Below are 18554 nucleotides of genomic sequence, written 5' to 3'. Positions count from 1 at the left end.
ACAATATTTTAAATGTCATCCTCTAGTATTAATTATCATAAAAATTCACATTTTCAAAAGAACTCCTCGTATTATAGTAAAACAGATAGTGAAGGGTTAACTAGTGAGTCTTTTCGTCATTTTATTTGATTTCTTTTTTATTACTACAGGTTTGGAACAACATGAGGATCAGATTATTTATTATTATTATTAATTTATTTTTTTGCTTTGGATGAAGTTTTTATATTTTTATTGTTTTTATTCAATGATATGTGCATTATTGTGATAAATGTAGGCAGTTCCTTTGAAAATATGCTATGTACCAGGGATGTCAAACTCCTGGAGGGCCGCAGCCCAGCAGAATTTAGTTCCAGCCCTGCTTCAACACACTACCTTTAGATTTAGTTTGATCAGGTGTGTTTAATTAGTATAACTGCAGTGTTACCCTGTAGATTGTGCAGTAAATAACTGTAAAATAGCCAGTGTTTTGCTGTAATAAAAGGAAACAGTATTTTACTGTAAAAGGAGTAGACTTTGTATGAAATTGTGTAGTGCAAAGAATAAATTACAGTAATTTATTTTATGTACTCATTACAGCTTTGACAATAAATAGCAAATTACTGTTCAACCATTACCGTCCCATCCACTCTGATGCTTTATGTTGCTAATTATAGAGACGTGCATTTTGAAGGTTGAAAACAATGATTTGGGCATCACCACACACTCCCACAGGCTGTCTGTCTTAAAAAGTTTTCAGAAAATGCTGGCCCTTTAAGGGAGTCAGGTGTTTGATTTGTTTACTGCTGAGTGTGCTTCATTCTCTGTCCATCAATTCAGATGTAGAGTCTGATATGTTTTAGGCTTTAAATAAGAATCTACAATGAGTAAGTAAAATGTGTTCAAATGTTTTTGAGGGTTTCTAAAATAAGGCTGTGTTTTAAGTTATATTGTTGTTATCTTGAACTGTGTACTTGAAAGCTACATTGTTAGCTAGTTAGCCCCTCCTCATATAACTTCTTACATTTATTGTATATTGCATACTGCCATAATGTACAGATGTTAACAGTTTTATGTATCTTTCTGGCAACTAAGCCAAAATTAAATTCCATCGCCTCAGTAAGATAACATGTGCACAGAAATCATCACAGGGAATCACAAAAACATATGATACACTTAACCATCCACACACAAAAGCTCCACTGTCAGCTCCCAGGTTGTGAGTTTGTTGCTAAGTATTTTTCAGAGCTGTGTTTCCACCTATGAATTTATATTAGAAACAATAGAAAAGTTTGTTGTCATGAGATTTTTTAAGTAAATAATAATTATAACAATAAAATATTGGATTCTTTGGTTTTTCGGTGTTGCCGACTTTATTTTTGTTTATATAATTATTTGTAACTTTTTATTGAGAATTGAGTTTTTAATTATTTTAAACTTTAACATTTAAAATAATTAGTTTTTTTTTTTTTTTTTGCATGGTCAGCATTGAGGAGAGAGTAACACATTTCACCGCAGCACTTTGTGTGTGTGTTTGTGTATAATACCTATACCTGCTGCAGTCAACCTAAAACCTACAGTAGGTTGACATAAAACGAAAATAACACCCATTCTTGTCTTAGGACATTTTATTTGGCAAATTTTAAAATAACAGTAAGTATATGTGACCTTTTAAATATATAGTATAATTTGCTGGTTTTAAACATACAGAATGATAATAAATATAGTTATGAAACAACTATAACACCAAATGTTGACTAATGAAAGTACATTTATAACAATTATTTATTTGTTAGACTTCTGTATTGTCAAACCATGTTGCATACAAATGCATTCAACAGACCTATATGACAGTGCATTGCTGTAGAGGACAAATAAAACACGAGACAGGTGTTTAGAAAGAGTATAGTTTATTTAGTTTGACATGCAAACTTATCTAAACAAGACACACTTTCAGAAAACAGCCCGGAAACATTATAATGCGCGCGCTCGTGAATATAACCCGCGGTTGTCTTCAACTGTTGTCTTCAATAGTTCTTCTTTGCTCAACAACTGAGCTGAAAAACAAAGCAAAACATTACAACAGTCAGACATGGAGCAAAGAGCATAGAATTACCAAGAGGCGACACTCTACAATTTGGGAAACAATAACGCGCTTTTTGAATAAAATAAATAAATAAAAAGCAGCTGCTTTCCATCGCGACAGCAATGACGAGCGATCGCCATCACTTGAAACTGGCGGAATCCGGGTCTGTTGCTCTTGGTCATTCTAAGCTCTTTGCTAAAGGTTTAATCATAACAGTTACCATGGTTTCTATTTCAAACTATAGTAAACTAAAGTTTGAAACTATAGTTTAAAATAGAAGATGAGTGGGCCTCGCTACTCCCACCCACCATAACCCTCGCAGCGAGGCCCCACTACCGGCCGCCCGTGTTTCCCCGAGGGTCCTCGGGGGTTGTGTTCTCCCTGCCTAGGGCTCAAAGGCCGCCTCGCTGACAGAGCACACGAGCTTTATAGGAATGCATATGCAAATTTTTACAAGGCACGTCACTGTTGTCTCGCTGTCATGGCGAGCGCTGAGGAGGGCTCACCTGATTGGACCAGGGAATCTGCGTCAGGGCGAGGTGCCGTCTGCTGTGGACAAAAAATATATTAAATATATTTAATATATATTTTTACATTTTTGGTGCTGTGTAATATTCTGAGATACTTTATACGGTTCCTTTTACAGCATCCATGGTGTAAATTAAGCGTTTCCGGCGAATTGAATGCCAATGCAAAATCCGGTGCGTTTAAGGTCTGTTTTCTTTCAAAATCAGCGATCTCCACAAGCTGAGTGATATCCGATTTAAAGTGGGTCTCAGATTGTACAAGAAGCACTGCATTAAATTACATTTCCCCCGCCATATCCTTATAATATGAGCAATATATTTTACCCCAGTATATTCAATGGAGCTTCTGCGTTAGCCTGCCGATTCTGACGGGCGCGTGCGAGTAAACAGCTTTTTGTCTCGTTTTACGCTTGAGCAACTAAATAAATGCAAAAGTTTATTTAACTGAATGTATGTTAATGACATTACAACATCGATGCTGTATAAGGAACCGTATAAAATGGAAAAAAAGTTCACAATAACAGGTCACCGGAAGTGTATCAGCATGGAAACAGCACTAGCTCGGCATATACCCTATTTAAATAGGAACTTATATACATCTAATATATCTAGAAAACTACAGGAGTATTACATACTAAGCAACAGAATCCTGTGGTGCCACAGAAATGTTTAAGTGATACCACACACTACCACAAGAATACCGCAGGAGTATTACATACTGTACAACACAGAAAACATCCCAAAAAAACAACAAAGTACTACACAATCATCACATGGTTTTTGTTTTGTACATTTGAAGGTTTACCACATGAAATACCACATGCTACCACAAAAATATTACAGGAATATAACAGTAATACCACACGCTCTACCACAAGAATATCCCAGGAATATTACATATTGTATAACAGAATCCTGTGGTAAATACTACCACAATATGAAAGTGATACACTACCACAAGAATACTACAGGAGTATCACATACTGTACAGCACAGAATCATGTGGTAAAACGTCCCAAAAAACAACAAAGTACTACACAGTTACCACATAACATTTGATGGTTTACCACATAGAATACCGCAGGTAATGTTTGTAATGGAGGGTGTCGGTCATCTTGTTGTTTCAATTGCAAATTTATTCCAGTACACAAACATTTGCACACTGAAAAGTTTTTACAATAAATATGAATACATGTGATGTTACTTTGTAAGAATAGGTATTTCTTAATTAAACGACTTAAATGAACAACATACTGATTTTACCTTGCACTGAGAAAAAAAAAATGTTTTAGAAAAAAACAGAACAAAAAAGCTAATTCTTGTGATATTGTACTGCAGAAATTGCTGTAGCAATCCTGTGATATTTAGCTGTGTTGGTATTACCACACAAAAACAACAGAGAAACCACATACTTCATCCAATGGTAAATTCCTGTGAAATTTCACTGCAGAAAGGGCTGTAGTAATCCTGTCATATTTAGCTTTGCTCATTTTTTTGTGTGGTAAATTTATGTTGTACTGCTGAAATACCACAGGATTACCACAGGACATTTTTGTAAATCCGGTCGCACACCAGAAGCGAACTTAAGTCCAACTTTTGTGCTACAGAAAAGCCCAACAGTTTGTAACGACATAAGGGCATGTGCTAGCTAGACAATATTTTAAATGTCATCCTCTAGTATTAATTATCATAAAAATTCACATTTTCAAAAGAACTCCTCGTATTATAGTAAAACAGATAGTGAAGGGTTAACTAGTGAGTCTTTTCGTCATTTTATTTGATTTCTTTTTTATTACTACAGGTTTGGAACAACATGAGGATCAGATTATTTATTATTATTACTAATTTATTTTTTTGCTTTGGATGAAGTTTTTATATTTTTATTGTTTTTATTCAATGATATGTGCATGATTGTGATAAATGTAGGCAGTTCCTTTGAAAATATGCTATGTACCAGGGATGTCAAACTCCTGGAGGGCCGCAGCCCAGCAGAATTTAGTTCCAGCCCTGCTTCAACACACTACCTTTAGATTTAGTTTGATCAGGTGTGTTTAATTAGTATAACTGCAGTGTTACCCTGTAGATTGTGCAGTAAATAACTGTAAAATAGCCAGTGTTTTGCTGTAATAAAAGGAAACAGTATTTTACTGTAAAAGGAGTAGACTTTGTATGAAATTGTGTAGTGCAAAGAATAAATTACAGTAATTTATTTTATGTACTCATTACAGCTTTGACAATAAATAGCAAATTACTGTTCAACCATTACTGTCCCATCCACTCTGATGTTTTATGTTGCTAATTATAGAGACGTGCATTTTGAAGGCTGAAAACAATGATTTGGGCATCACCACACACTCCCACAGGCTGTCTGTCTTAAAAAGTTTTCAGAAAATGCTGGCCCTTTAAGGGAGTCAGGTGTTTGATTTGTTTACTGCTGAGTGTGCTTCATTCTCTGTCCATCAATTCAGATGTAGAGTCTGATATGTTTTAGGCTTTAAATAAGAATCTACAATGAGTAAGTAAAATGTGTTCAAATGTTTTTGAGGGTTTCTAAAATAAGGCTGTGTTTTAAGTTATATTGTTGTTATCTTGAACTGTGTACTTGAAAGCTACATTGTTAGCTAGTTAGCCCCTCCTCATATAACTTCTTACATTTATTGTATATTGCATACTGCCATAATGTACAGATGTTAACAGTTTTATGTATCTTTCTGGCAACTAAGCCAAAATTAAATTCCATCGCCTCAGTAAGGTAACATGTGCACAGAAATCATCACAGGGAATCACAAAAACATATGATACACTTAACCATCCACACACAAAAGCTCCACTGTCAGCTCCCAGGTTGTGAGTTTGTTGCTAAGTATTTTTCAGAGCTGTGTTTCCACCTATGAATTTATATTAGAAACAATAGAAAAGTTTGTTGTCATGAGATTTTTTAAGTAAATAATAATTATAACAATAAAATATTGGATTCTTTGGTTTTTCGGTGTTGCCGACTTTATTTTTGTTTATATAATTATTTGTAACTTTTTATTGAGAATTGAGTTTTTAATTATTTTAAACTTTAACATTTAAAATAATTAGTTTTTTTTTTTTTTTTTTTTTGCATGGTCAGCATTGAGGAGAGAGTAACACATTTCACCGCAGCACTTTGTGTGTGTGTTTGTGTATAATACCTATACCTGCTGCAGTCAACCTAAAACCTACAGTAGGTTGACATAAAACGAAAATAACACCCATTCTTGTCTTAGGACATTTTATTTGGCAAATTTTAAAATAACAGTAAGTATATGTGACCTTTTAAATATATAGTATAATTTGCTGGTTTTAAACATACAGAATGATAATAAATATAGTTATGAAACAACTATAACACCAAATGTTGACTAATGAAAGTACATTTATAACAATTATTTATTTGTTAGACTTCTGTATTGTCAAACCATGTTGCATACAAATGCATTCAACAGACCTATATGACAGTGCATTGCTGTAGAGGACAAATAAAACACGAGACAGGTGTTTAGAAAGAGTATAGTTTATTTAGTTTGACATGCAAACTTATCTAAACAAGACACACTTTCAGAAAACAGCCCGGAAACATTATAATGCGCGCGCTCGTGAATATAACCCGCGGTTGTCTTCAACTGTTGTCTTGAATAGTTCTTCTTTGCTCAACAACTGAGCTGAAAAACAAAGCAAAACATTACAACAGTCAGACATGGAGCAAAGAGCATAGAATTACCAAGAGGCGACACTCTACAATTTGGGAAACAATAACGCGCTTTTTGAATAAAATAAATAAATAAAAAGCAGCTGCTTTCCATCGCGACAGCAATGACGAGCGATCGCCATCACTTGAAACTGGCGGAATCCGGGTCTGTTGCTCTTGGTCATTCTAAGCTCTTTGCTAAAGGTTTAATCATAACAGTTACCATGGTTTCTATTTCAAACTATAGTAAACTAAAGTTTGAAACTATAGTTTAAAATAGAAGATGAGTGGGCCTCGCTACTCCCACCCACCATAACCCTCGCAGCGAGGCCCCACTACCGGCCGCCCGTGTTTCCCCGAGGGTCCTCGGGGGTTGTGTTCTCCCTGCCTAGGGCTCAAAGGCCGCCTCGCTGACAGAGCACACGAGCTTTATAGGAATGCATATGCAAATTTTTACAAGGCACGTCACTGTTGTCTCGCTGTCATGGCGAGCGCTGAGGAGGGCTCACCTGATTGGACCAGGGAATCTGCGTCAGGGCGAGGTGCCGTCTGCTGTGGACAAAAAATATATTAAATATATTTAATATATATTTTTACATTTTTGGTGCTGTGTAATATTCTGAGATACTTTATACGGTTCCTTTTACAGCATCCATGGTGTAAATTAAGCGTTTCCGGCGAATTGAATGCCAATGCAAAATCCGGTGCGTTTAAGGTCTGTTTTCTTTCAAAATCAGCGATCTCCACAAGCTGAGTGATATCCGATTTAAAGTGGGTCTCAGATTGTACAAGAAGCACTGCATTAAATTACATTTCCCCCGCCATATCCTTATAATATGAGCAATATATTTTACCCCAGTATATTCAATGGAGCTTCTGCGTTAGCCTGCCGATTCTGACGGGCGCGTGCGAGTAAACAGCTTTTTGTCTCGTTTTACGCTTGAGCAACTAAATAAATGCAAAAGTTTATTTAACTGAATGTATGTTAATGACATTACAACATCGATGCTGTATAAGGAACCGTATAAAATGGAAAAAAAGTTCACAATAACAGGTCACCGGAAGTGTATCAGCATGGAAACAGCACTAGCTCGGCATATACCCTATTTAAATAGGAACTTATATACATCTAATATATCTAGAAAACTACAGGAGTATTACATACTAAGCAACAGAATCCTGTGGTGCCACAGAAATGTTTAAGTGATACCACACACTACCACAAGAATACCGCAGGAGTATTACATACTGTACAACACAGAAAACATCCCAAAAAAACAACAAAGTACTACACAATCATCACATGGTTTTTGTTTTGTACATTTGAAGGTTTACCACATGAAATACCACATGCTACCACAAAAATATTACAGGAATATAACAGTAATACCACACGCTCTACCACAAGAATATCCCAGGAATATTACATATTGTATAACAGAATCCTGTGGTAAATACTACCACAATATGAAAGTGATACACTACCACAAGAATACTACAGGAGTATCACATACTGTACAGCACAGAATCATGTGGTAAAACGTCCCAAAAAACAACAAAGTACTACACAGTTACCACATAACATTTGATGGTTTACCACATAGAATACCGCAGGTAATGTTTGTAATGGAGGGTGTCGGTCATCTTGTTGTTTCAATTGCAAATTTATTCCAGTACACAAACATTTGCACACTGAAAAGTTTTTACAATAAATATGAATACATGTGATGTTACTTTGTAAGAATAGGTATTTCTTAATTAAACGACTTAAATGCAGAACATACTGATTTTACCTTGCACTGAGAAAAAAAAAATGTTTTAGAAAAAAACAGAACAAAAAAGCTAATTCTTGTGATATTGTACTGCAGAAATTGCTGTAGCAATCCTGTGATATTTAGCTGTGTTGTTATTACCACACAAAAACAACAGAGAAACCACATACTTCATCCAATGGTAAATTCCTGTGAAATTTCACTGCAGAAAGGGCTGTAGTAATCCTGTCATATTTAGCTTTGCTCATTTTTTTGTGTGGTAAATTTATGTTGTACTGCTGAAATACCACAGGATTACCACAGGACATTTTTGTAAATCCGGTCGCACACCAGAAGCGAACTTAAGTCCAACTTTTGTGCTACAGAAAAGCCCAACAGTTTGTAACGACATAAGGGCATGTGCTAGCTAGACAATATTTTAAATGTCATCCTCTAGTATTAATTATCATAAAAATTCACATTTTCAAAAGAACTCCTCGTATTATAGTAAAACAGATAGTGAAGGGTTAACTAGTGAGTCTTTTCGTCATTTTATTTGATTTCTTTTTTATTACTACAGGTTTGGAACAACATGAGGATCAGATTATTTATTATTATTACTAATTTATTTTTTTGCTTTGGATGAAGTTTTTATATTTTTATTGTTTTTATTCAATGATATGTGCATGATTGTGATAAATGTAGGCAGTTCCTTTGAAAATATGCTATGTACCAGGGATGTCAAACTCCTGGAGGGCCGCAGCCCAGCAGAATTTAGTTCCAGCCCTGCTTCAACACACTACCTTTAGATTTAGTTTGATCAGGTGTGTTTAATTAGTATAACTGCAGTGTTACCCTGTAGATTGTGCAGTAAATAACTGTAAAATAGCCAGTGTTTTGCTGTAATAAAAGGAAACAGTATTTTACTGTAAAAGGAGTAGACTTTGTATGAAATTGTGTAGTGCAAAGAATAAATTACAGTAATTTATTTTATGTACTCATTACAGCTTTGACAATAAATAGCAAATTACTGTTCAACCATTACTGTCCCATCCACTCTGATGTTTTATGTTGCTAATTATAGAGACGTGCATTTTGAAGGCTGAAAACAATGATTTGGGCATCACCACACACTCCCACAGGCTGTCTGTCTTAAAAAGTTTTCAGAAAATGCTGGCCCTTTAAGGGAGTCAGGTGTTTGATTTGTTTACTGCTGAGTGTGCTTCATTCTCTGTCCATCAATTCAGATGTAGAGTCTGATATGTTTTAGGCTTTAAATAAGAATCTACAATGAGTAAGTAAAATGTGTTCAAATGTTTTTGAGGGTTTCTAAAATAAGGCTGTGTTTTAAGTTATATTGTTGTTATCTTGAACTGTGTACTTGAAAGCTACATTGTTAGCTAGTTAGCCCCTCCTCATATAACTTCTTACATTTATTGTATATTGCATACTGCCATAATGTACAGATGTTAACAGTTTTATGTATCTTTCTGGCAACTAAGCCAAAATTAAATTCCATCGCCTCAGTAAGGTAACATGTGCACAGAAATCATCACAGGGAATCACAAAAACATATGATACACTTAACCATCCACACACAAAAGCTCCACTGTCAGCTCCCAGGTTGTGAGTTTGTTGCTAAGTATTTTTCAGAGCTGTGTTTCCACCTATGAATTTATATTAGAAACAATAGAAAAGTTTGTTGTCATGAGATTTTTTAAGTAAATAATAATTATAACAATAAAATATTGGATTCTTTGGTTTTTCGGTGTTGCCGACTTTATTTTTGTTTATATAATTATTTGTAACTTTTTATTGAGAATTGAGTTTTTAATTATTTTAAACTTTAACATTTAAAATAATTAGTTTTTTTTTTTTTTTTTTTTTGCATGGTCAGCATTGAGGAGAGAGTAACACATTTCACCGCAGCACTTTGTGTGTGTGTTTGTGTATAATACCTATACCTGCTGCAGTCAACCTAAAACCTACAGTAGGTTGACATAAAACGAAAATAACACCCATTCTTGTCTTAGGACATTTTATTTGGCAAATTTTAAAATAACAGTAAGTATATGTGACCTTTTAAATATATAGTATAATTTGCTGGTTTTAAACATACAGAATGATAATAAATATAGTTATGAAACAACTATAACACCAAATGTTGACTAATGAAAGTACATTTATAACAATTATTTATTTGTTAGACTTCTGTATTGTCAAACCATGTTGCATACAAATGCATTCAACAGACCTATATGACAGTGCATTGCTGTAGAGGACAAATAAAACACGAGACAGGTGTTTAGAAAGAGTATAGTTTATTTAGTTTGACATGCAAACTTATCTAAACAAGACACACTTTCAGAAAACAGCCCGGAAACATTATAATGCGCGCGCTCGTGAATATAACCCGCGGTTGTCTTCAACTGTTGTCTTGAATAGTTCTTCTTTGCTCAACAACTGAGCTGAAAAACAAAGCAAAACATTACAACAGTCAGACATGGAGCAAAGAGCATAGAATTACCAAGAGGCGACACTCTACAATTTGGGAAACAATAACGCGCTTTTTGAATAAAATAAATAAATAAAAAGCAGCTGCTTTCCATCGCGACAGCAATGACGAGCGATCGCCATCACTTGAAACTGGCGGAATCCGGGTCTGTTGCTCTTGGTCATTCTAAGCTCTTTGCTAAAGGTTTAATCATAACAGTTACCATGGTTTCTATTTCAAACTATAGTAAACTAAAGTTTGAAACTATAGTTTAAAATAGAAGATGAGTGGGCCTCGCTACTCCCACCCACCATAACCCTCGCAGCGAGGCCCCACTACCGGCCGCCCGTGTTTCCCCGAGGGTCCTCGGGGGTTGTGTTCTCCCTGCCTAGGGCTCAAAGGCCGCCTCGCTGACAGAGCACACGAGCTTTATAGGAATGCATATGCAAATTTTTACAAGGCACGTCACTGTTGTCTCGCTGTCATGGCGAGCGCTGAGGAGGGCTCACCTGATTGGACCAGGGAATCTGCGTCAGGGCGAGGTGCCGTCTGCTGTGGACAAAAAATATATTAAATATATTTAATATATATTTTTACATTTTTGGTGCTGTGTAATATTCTGAGATACTTTATACGGTTCCTTTTACAGCATCCATGGTGTAAATTAAGCGTTTCCGGCGAATTGAATGCCAATGCAAAATCCGGTGCGTTTAAGGTCTGTTTTCTTTCAAAATCAGCGATCTCCACAAGCTGAGTGATATCCGATTTAAAGTGGGTCTCAGATTGTACAAGAAGCACTGCATTAAATTACATTTCCCCCGCCATATCCTTATAATATGAGCAATATATTTTACCCCAGTATATTCAATGGAGCTTCTGCGTTAGCCTGCCGATTCTGACGGGCGCGTGCGAGTAAACAGCTTTTTGTCTCGTTTTACGCTTGAGCAACTAAATAAATGCAAAAGTTTATTTAACTGAATGTATGTTAATGACATTACAACATCGATGCTGTATAAGGAACCGTATAAAATGGAAAAAAAGTTCACAATAACAGGTCACCGGAAGTGTATCAGCATGGAAACAGCACTAGCTCGGCATATACCCTATTTAAATAGGAACTTATATACATCTAATATATCTAGAAAACTACAGGAGTATTACATACTAAGCAACAGAATCCTGTGGTGCCACAGAAATGTTTAAGTGATACCACACACTACCACAAGAATACCGCAGGAGTATTACATACTGTACAACACAGAAAACATCCCAAAAAAACAACAAAGTACTACACAATCATCACATGGTTTTTGTTTTGTACATTTGAAGGTTTACCACATGAAATACCACATGCTACCACAAAAATATTACAGGAATATAACAGTAATACCACACGCTCTACCACAAGAATATCCCAGGAATATTACATATTGTATAACAGAATCCTGTGGTAAATACTACCACAATATGAAAGTGATACACTACCACAAGAATACTACAGGAGTATCACATACTGTACAGCACAGAATCATGTGGTAAAACGTCCCAAAAAACAACAAAGTACTACACAGTTACCACATAACATTTGATGGTTTACCACATAGAATACCGCAGGTAATGTTTGTAATGGAGGGTGTCGGTCATCTTGTTGTTTCAATTGCAAATTTATTCCAGTACACAAACATTTGCACACTGAAAAGTTTTTACAATAAATATGAATACATGTGATGTTACTTTGTAAGAATAGGTATTTCTTAATTAAACGACTTAAATGCAGAACATACTGATTTTACCTTGCACTGAGAAAAAAAAAATGTTTTAGAAAAAAACAGAACAAAAAAGCTAATTCTTGTGATATTGTACTGCAGAAATTGCTGTAGCAATCCTGTGATATTTAGCTGTGTTGTTATTACCACACAAAAACAACAGAGAAACCACATACTTCATCCAATGGTAAATTCCTGTGAAATTTCACTGCAGAAAGGGCTGTAGTAATCCTGTCATATTTAGCTTTGCTCATTTTTTTGTGTGGTAAATTTATGTTGTACTGCTGAAATACCACAGGATTACCACAGGACATTTTTGTAAATCCGGTCGCACACCAGAAGCGAACTTAAGTCCAACTTTTGTGCTACAGAAAAGCCCAACAGTTTGTAACGACATAAGGGCATGTGCTAGCTAGACAATATTTTAAATGTCATCCTCTAGTATTAATTATCATAAAAATTCACATTTTCAAAAGAACTCCTCGTATTATAGTAAAACAGATAGTGAAGGGTTAACTAGTGAGTCTTTTCGTCATTTTATTTGATTTCTTTTTTATTACTACAGGTTTGGAACAACATGAGGATCAGATTATTTATTATTATTATTAATTTATTTTTTTGCTTTGGATGAAGTTTTTATATTTTTATTGTTTTTATTCAATGATATGTGCATGATTGTGATAAATGTAGGCAGTTCCTTTGAAAATATGCTATGTACCAGGGATGTCAAACTCCTGGAGGGCCGCAGCCCAGCAGAATTTAGTTCCAGCCCTGCTTCAACACACTACCTTTAGATTTAGTTTGATCAGGTGTGTTTAATTAGTATAACTGCAGTGTTACCCTGTAGATTGTGCAGTAAATAACTGTAAAATAGCCAGTGTTTTGCTGTAATAAAAGGAAACAGTATTTTACTGTAAAAGGAGTAGACTTTGTATGAAATTGTGTAGTGCAAAGAATAAATTACAGTAATTTATTTTATGTACTCATTACAGCTTTGACAATAAATAGCAAATTACTGTTCAACCATTACCGTCCCATCCACTCTGATGCTTTATGTTGCTAATTATAGAGACGTGCATTTTGAAGGTTGAAAACAATGATTTGGGCATCACCACACACTCCCACAGGCTGTCTGTCTTAAAAAGTTTTCAGAAAATGCTGGCCCTTTAAGGGAGTCAGGTGTTTGATTTGTTTACTGCTGAGTGTGCTTCATTCTCTGTCCATCAATTCAGATGTAGAGTCTGATATGTTTTAGGCTTTAAATAAGAATCTACAATGAGTAAGTAAAATGTGTTCAAATGTTTTTGAGGGTTTCTAAAATAAGGCTGTGTTTTAAGTTATATTGTTGTTATCTTGAACTGTGTACTTGAAAGCTACATTGTTAGCTAGTTAGCCCCTCCTCATATAACTTCTTACATTTATTGTATATTGCATACTGCCATAATGTACAGATGTTAACAGTTTTATGTATCTTTCTGGCAACTAAGCCAAAATTAAATTCCATCGCCTCAGTAAGATAACATGTGCACAGAAATCATCACAGGGAATCACAAAAACATATGATACACTTAACCATCCACACACAAAAGCTCCACTGTCAGCTCCCAGGTTGTGAGTTTGTTGCTAAGTATTTTTCAGAGCTGTGTTTCCACCTATGAATTTATATTAGAAACAATAGAAAAGTTTGTTGTCATGAGATTTTTTAAGTAAATAATAATTATAACAATAAAATATTGGATTCTTTGGTTTTTCGGTGTTGCCGACTTTATTTTTGTTTATATAATTATTTGTAACTTTTTATTGAGAATTGAGTTTTTAATTATTTTAAACTTTAACATTTAAAATAATTATTATTTTTTTTTTTTTTTTTTTGCATGGTCAGCATTGAGGAGAGAGTAACACATTTCACCGCAGCACTTTGTGTGTGTGTTTGTGTATAATACCTATACCTGCTGCAGTCAACCTAAAACCTACAGTAGGTTGACATAAAACGAAAATAACACCCATTCTTGTCTTAGGACATTTTATTTGGCAAATTTTAAAATAACAGTAAGTATATGTGACCTTTTAAATATATAGTATAATTTGCTGGTTTTAAACATACAGAATGATAATAAATATAGTTATGAAACAACTATAACACCAAATGTTGACTAATGAAAGTACATTTATAACAATTATTTATTTGTTAGACTTCTGTATTGTCAAACCATGTTGCATACAAATGCATTCAACAGACCTATATGACAGTGCATTGCTGTAGAGGACAAATAAAACACGAGACAGGTGTTTAGAAAGAGTATAGTTTATTTAGTTTGACATGCAAACTTATCTAAACAAGACACACTTTCAGAAAACAGCCCGGAAACATTATAATGCGCGCGCTCGTGAATATAACCCGCGGTTGTCTTCAACTGTTGTCTTGAATAGTTCTTCTTTGCTCAACAACTGAGCTGAAAAACAAAGCAAAACATTACAACAGTCAGACATGGAGCAAAGAGCATAGAATTACCAAGAGGCGACACTCTACAATTTGGGAAACAATAACGCGCTTTTTGAATAAAATAAATAAATAAAAAGCAGCTGCTTTCCATCGCGACAGCAATGACGAGCGATCGCCATCACTTGAAACTGGCGGAATCCGGGTCTGTTGCTCTTGGTCATTCTAAGCTCTTTGCTAAAGGTTTAATCATAACAGTTACCATGGTTTCTATTTCAAACTATAGTAAACTAAAGTTTGAAACTATAGTTTAAAATAGAAGATGAGTGGGCCTCGCTACTCCCACCCACCATAACCCTCGCAGCGAGGCCCCACTACCGGCCGCCCGTGTTTCCCCGAGGGTCCTCGGGGGTTGTGTTCTCCCTGCCTAGGGCTCAAAGGCCGCCTCGCTGACAGAGCACACGAGCTTTATAGGAATGCATATGCAAATTTTTACAAGGCACGTCACTGTTGTCTCGCTGTCATGGCGAGCGCTGAGGAGGGCTCACCTGATTGGACCAGGGAATCTGCGTCAGGGCGAGGTGCCGTCTGCTGTGGACAAAAAATATATTAAATATATTTAATATATATTTTTACATTTTTGGTGCTGTGTAATATTCTGAGATACTTTATACGGTTCCTTTTACAGCATCCATGGTGTAAATTAAGCGTTTCCGGCGAATTGAATGCCAATGCAAAATCCGGTGCGTTTAAGGTCTGTTTTCTTTCAAAATCAGCGATCTCCACAAGCTGAGTGATATCCGATTTAAAGTGGGTCTCAGATTGTACAAGAAGCACTGCATTAAATTATATTTCCCCCGCCATATCCTTATAATATGAGCAATATATTTTACCCCAGTATATTCAATGGAGCTTCTGCGTTAGCCTGCCGATTCTGACGGGCGCGTGCGAGTAAACAGCTTTTTGTCTCGTTTTACGCTTGAGCAACTAAATAAATGCAAAAGTTTATTTAACTGAATGTATGTTAATGACATTACAACATCGATGCTGTATAAGGAACCGTATAAAATGGAAAAAAAGTTCACAATAACAGGTCACCGGAAGTGTATCAGCATGGAAACAGCACTAGCTCGGCATATACCCTATTTAAATAGGAACTTATATACATCTAATATATCTAGAAAACTACAGGAGTATTACATACTAAGCAACAGAATCCTGTGGTGCCACAGAAATGTTTAAGTGATACCACACACTACCACAAGAATACCGCAGGAGTATTACATACTGTACAACACAGAAAACATCCCAAAAAAACAACAAAGTACTACACAATCATCACATGGTTTTTGTTTTGTACATTTGATGGTTTACCACATGAAATACCACATGCTACCACAAAAATATTACAGGAATATAACAGTAATACCACACGCTCTACCACAAGAATATCCCAGGAATATTACATATTGTATAACAGAATCCTGTGGTAAATACTACCACAATATGAAAGTGATACACTACCACAAGAATACTACAGGAGTATCACATACTGTACAGCACAGAATCATGTGGTAAAACGTCCCAAAAAACAACAAAGTACTACACAGTTACCACATAACATTTGATGGTTTACCACATAGAATACCGCAGGTAATGTTTGTAATGGAGGGTGTCGGTCATCTTGTTGTTTTAATTGCAAATTTATTCCAGTACACAAACATTTGCACACTGAAAAGTTTTTACAATAAATATGAATACATGTGATGTTACTTTGTAAGAATAGGTATTTCTTAATTAAACGACTTAAATGCAGAACATACTGATTTTACCTTGCACTGAGAAAAAAAAAATGTTTTAGAAAAAAACAGAACAAAAAAGCTAATTCTTGTGATATTGTACTGCAGAAATTGCTGTAGCAATCCTGTGATATTTAGCTGTGTTGTTATTACCACACAAAAACAACAGAGAAACCACATACTTCATCCAATGGTAAATTCCTGTGAAATTTCACTGCAGAAAGGGCTGTAGTAATCCTGTCATATTTAGCTTTGCTCATTTTTTTGTGTGGTAAATTTATGTTGTACTGCTGAAATACCACAGGATTACCACAGGACATTTTTGTAAATCCGGTCGCACACCAGAAGCGAACTTAAGTCCAACTTTTGTGCTACAGAAAAGCCCAACGGTTTGTAACGACATAAGGGCATGTGCTAGCTAGACAATATTTTAAATGTCATCCTCTAGTATTAATTATCATAAAAATTCACATTTTCAAAAGAACTCCTCGTATTATAGTAAAACAGATAGTGAAGGGTTAACTAGTGAGTCTTTTCGTCATTTTATTTGATTTCTTTTTTATTACTACAGGTTTGGAACAACATGAGGATCAGATTATTTATTATTATTATTAATTTATTTTTTTGCTTTGGATGAAGTTTTTATATTTTTATTGTTTTTATTCAATGATATGTGCATGATTGTGATAAATGTAGGCAGTTCCTTTGAAAATATGCTATGTACCAGGGATGTCAAACTCCTGGAGGGCCGCAGCCCAGCAGAATTTAGTTCCAGCCCTGCTTCAACACACTACCTTTAGATTTAGTTTGATCAGGTGTGTTTAATTAGTATAACTGCAGTGTTACCCTGTAGATTGTGCAGTAAATAACTGTAAAATAGCCAGTGTTTTGCTGTAATAAAAGGAAACAGTATTTTACTGTAAAAGGAGTAGACTTTGTATGAAATTGTGTAGTGCAAAGAATAAATTACAGTAATTTATTTTATGTACTCATTACAGCTTTGACAATAAATAGCAAATTACTGTTCAACCATTACCGTCCCATCCACTCTGATGCTTTATGTTGCTAATTATAGAGACGTGCATTTTGAAGGTTGAAAACAATGATTTGGGCATCACCACACACTCCCACAGGCTGTCTGTCTTAAAAAGTTTTCAGAAAATGCTGGCCCTTTAAGGGAGTCAGGTGTTTGATTTGTTTACTGCTGAGTGTGCTTCATTCTCTGTCCATCAATTCAGATGTAGAGTCTGATATGTTTTAGGCTTTAAATAAGAATCTACAATGAGTAAGTAAAATGTGTTCAAATGTTTTTGAGGGTTTCTAAAATAAGGCTGTGTTTTAAGTTATATTGTTGTTATCTTGAACTGTGTACTTGAAAGCTACATTGTTAGCTAGTTAGCCCCTCCTCATATAACTTCTTACATTTATTGTATATTGCATACTGCCATAATGTACAGATGTTAACAGTTTTATGTATCTTTCTGGCAACTAAGCCAAAATTAAATTCCATCGCCTCAGTAAGATAACATGTGCACAGAAATCATCACAGGGAATCACAAAAACATATGATACACTTAACCATCCACACACAAAAGCTCCACTGTCAGCTCCCAGGTTGTGAGTTTGTTGCTAAGTATTTTTCAGAGCTGTGTTTCCACCTATGAATTTATATTAGAAACAATAGAAAAGTTTGTTGTCATGAGATTTTTTAAGTAAATAATAATTATAACAATAAAATATTGGATTCTTTGGTTTTTCGGTGTTGCCGACTTTATTTTTGTTTATATAATTATTTGTAACTTTTTATTGAGAATTGAGTTTTTAATTATTTTAAACTTTAACATTTAAAATAATTAGTTTTTTTTTTTTTTTTTTTTGCATGGTCAGCATTGAGGAGAGAGTAACACATTTCACCGCAGCACTTTGTGTGTGTGTTTGTGTATAATACCTATACCTGCTGCAGTCAACCTAAAACCTACAGTAGGTTGACATAAAACGAA

This window comes from Danio rerio, chromosome 15, assembly GCF_052040795.2.
Source record: "Danio rerio strain M-AB ecotype USA chromosome 15, GRCz13ab, whole genome shotgun sequence".
NCBI lineage: Eukaryota > Metazoa > Chordata > Actinopteri > Cypriniformes > Danionidae > Danio > Danio rerio.
Note: the sequence above shows the minus strand (reverse complement) of the source record.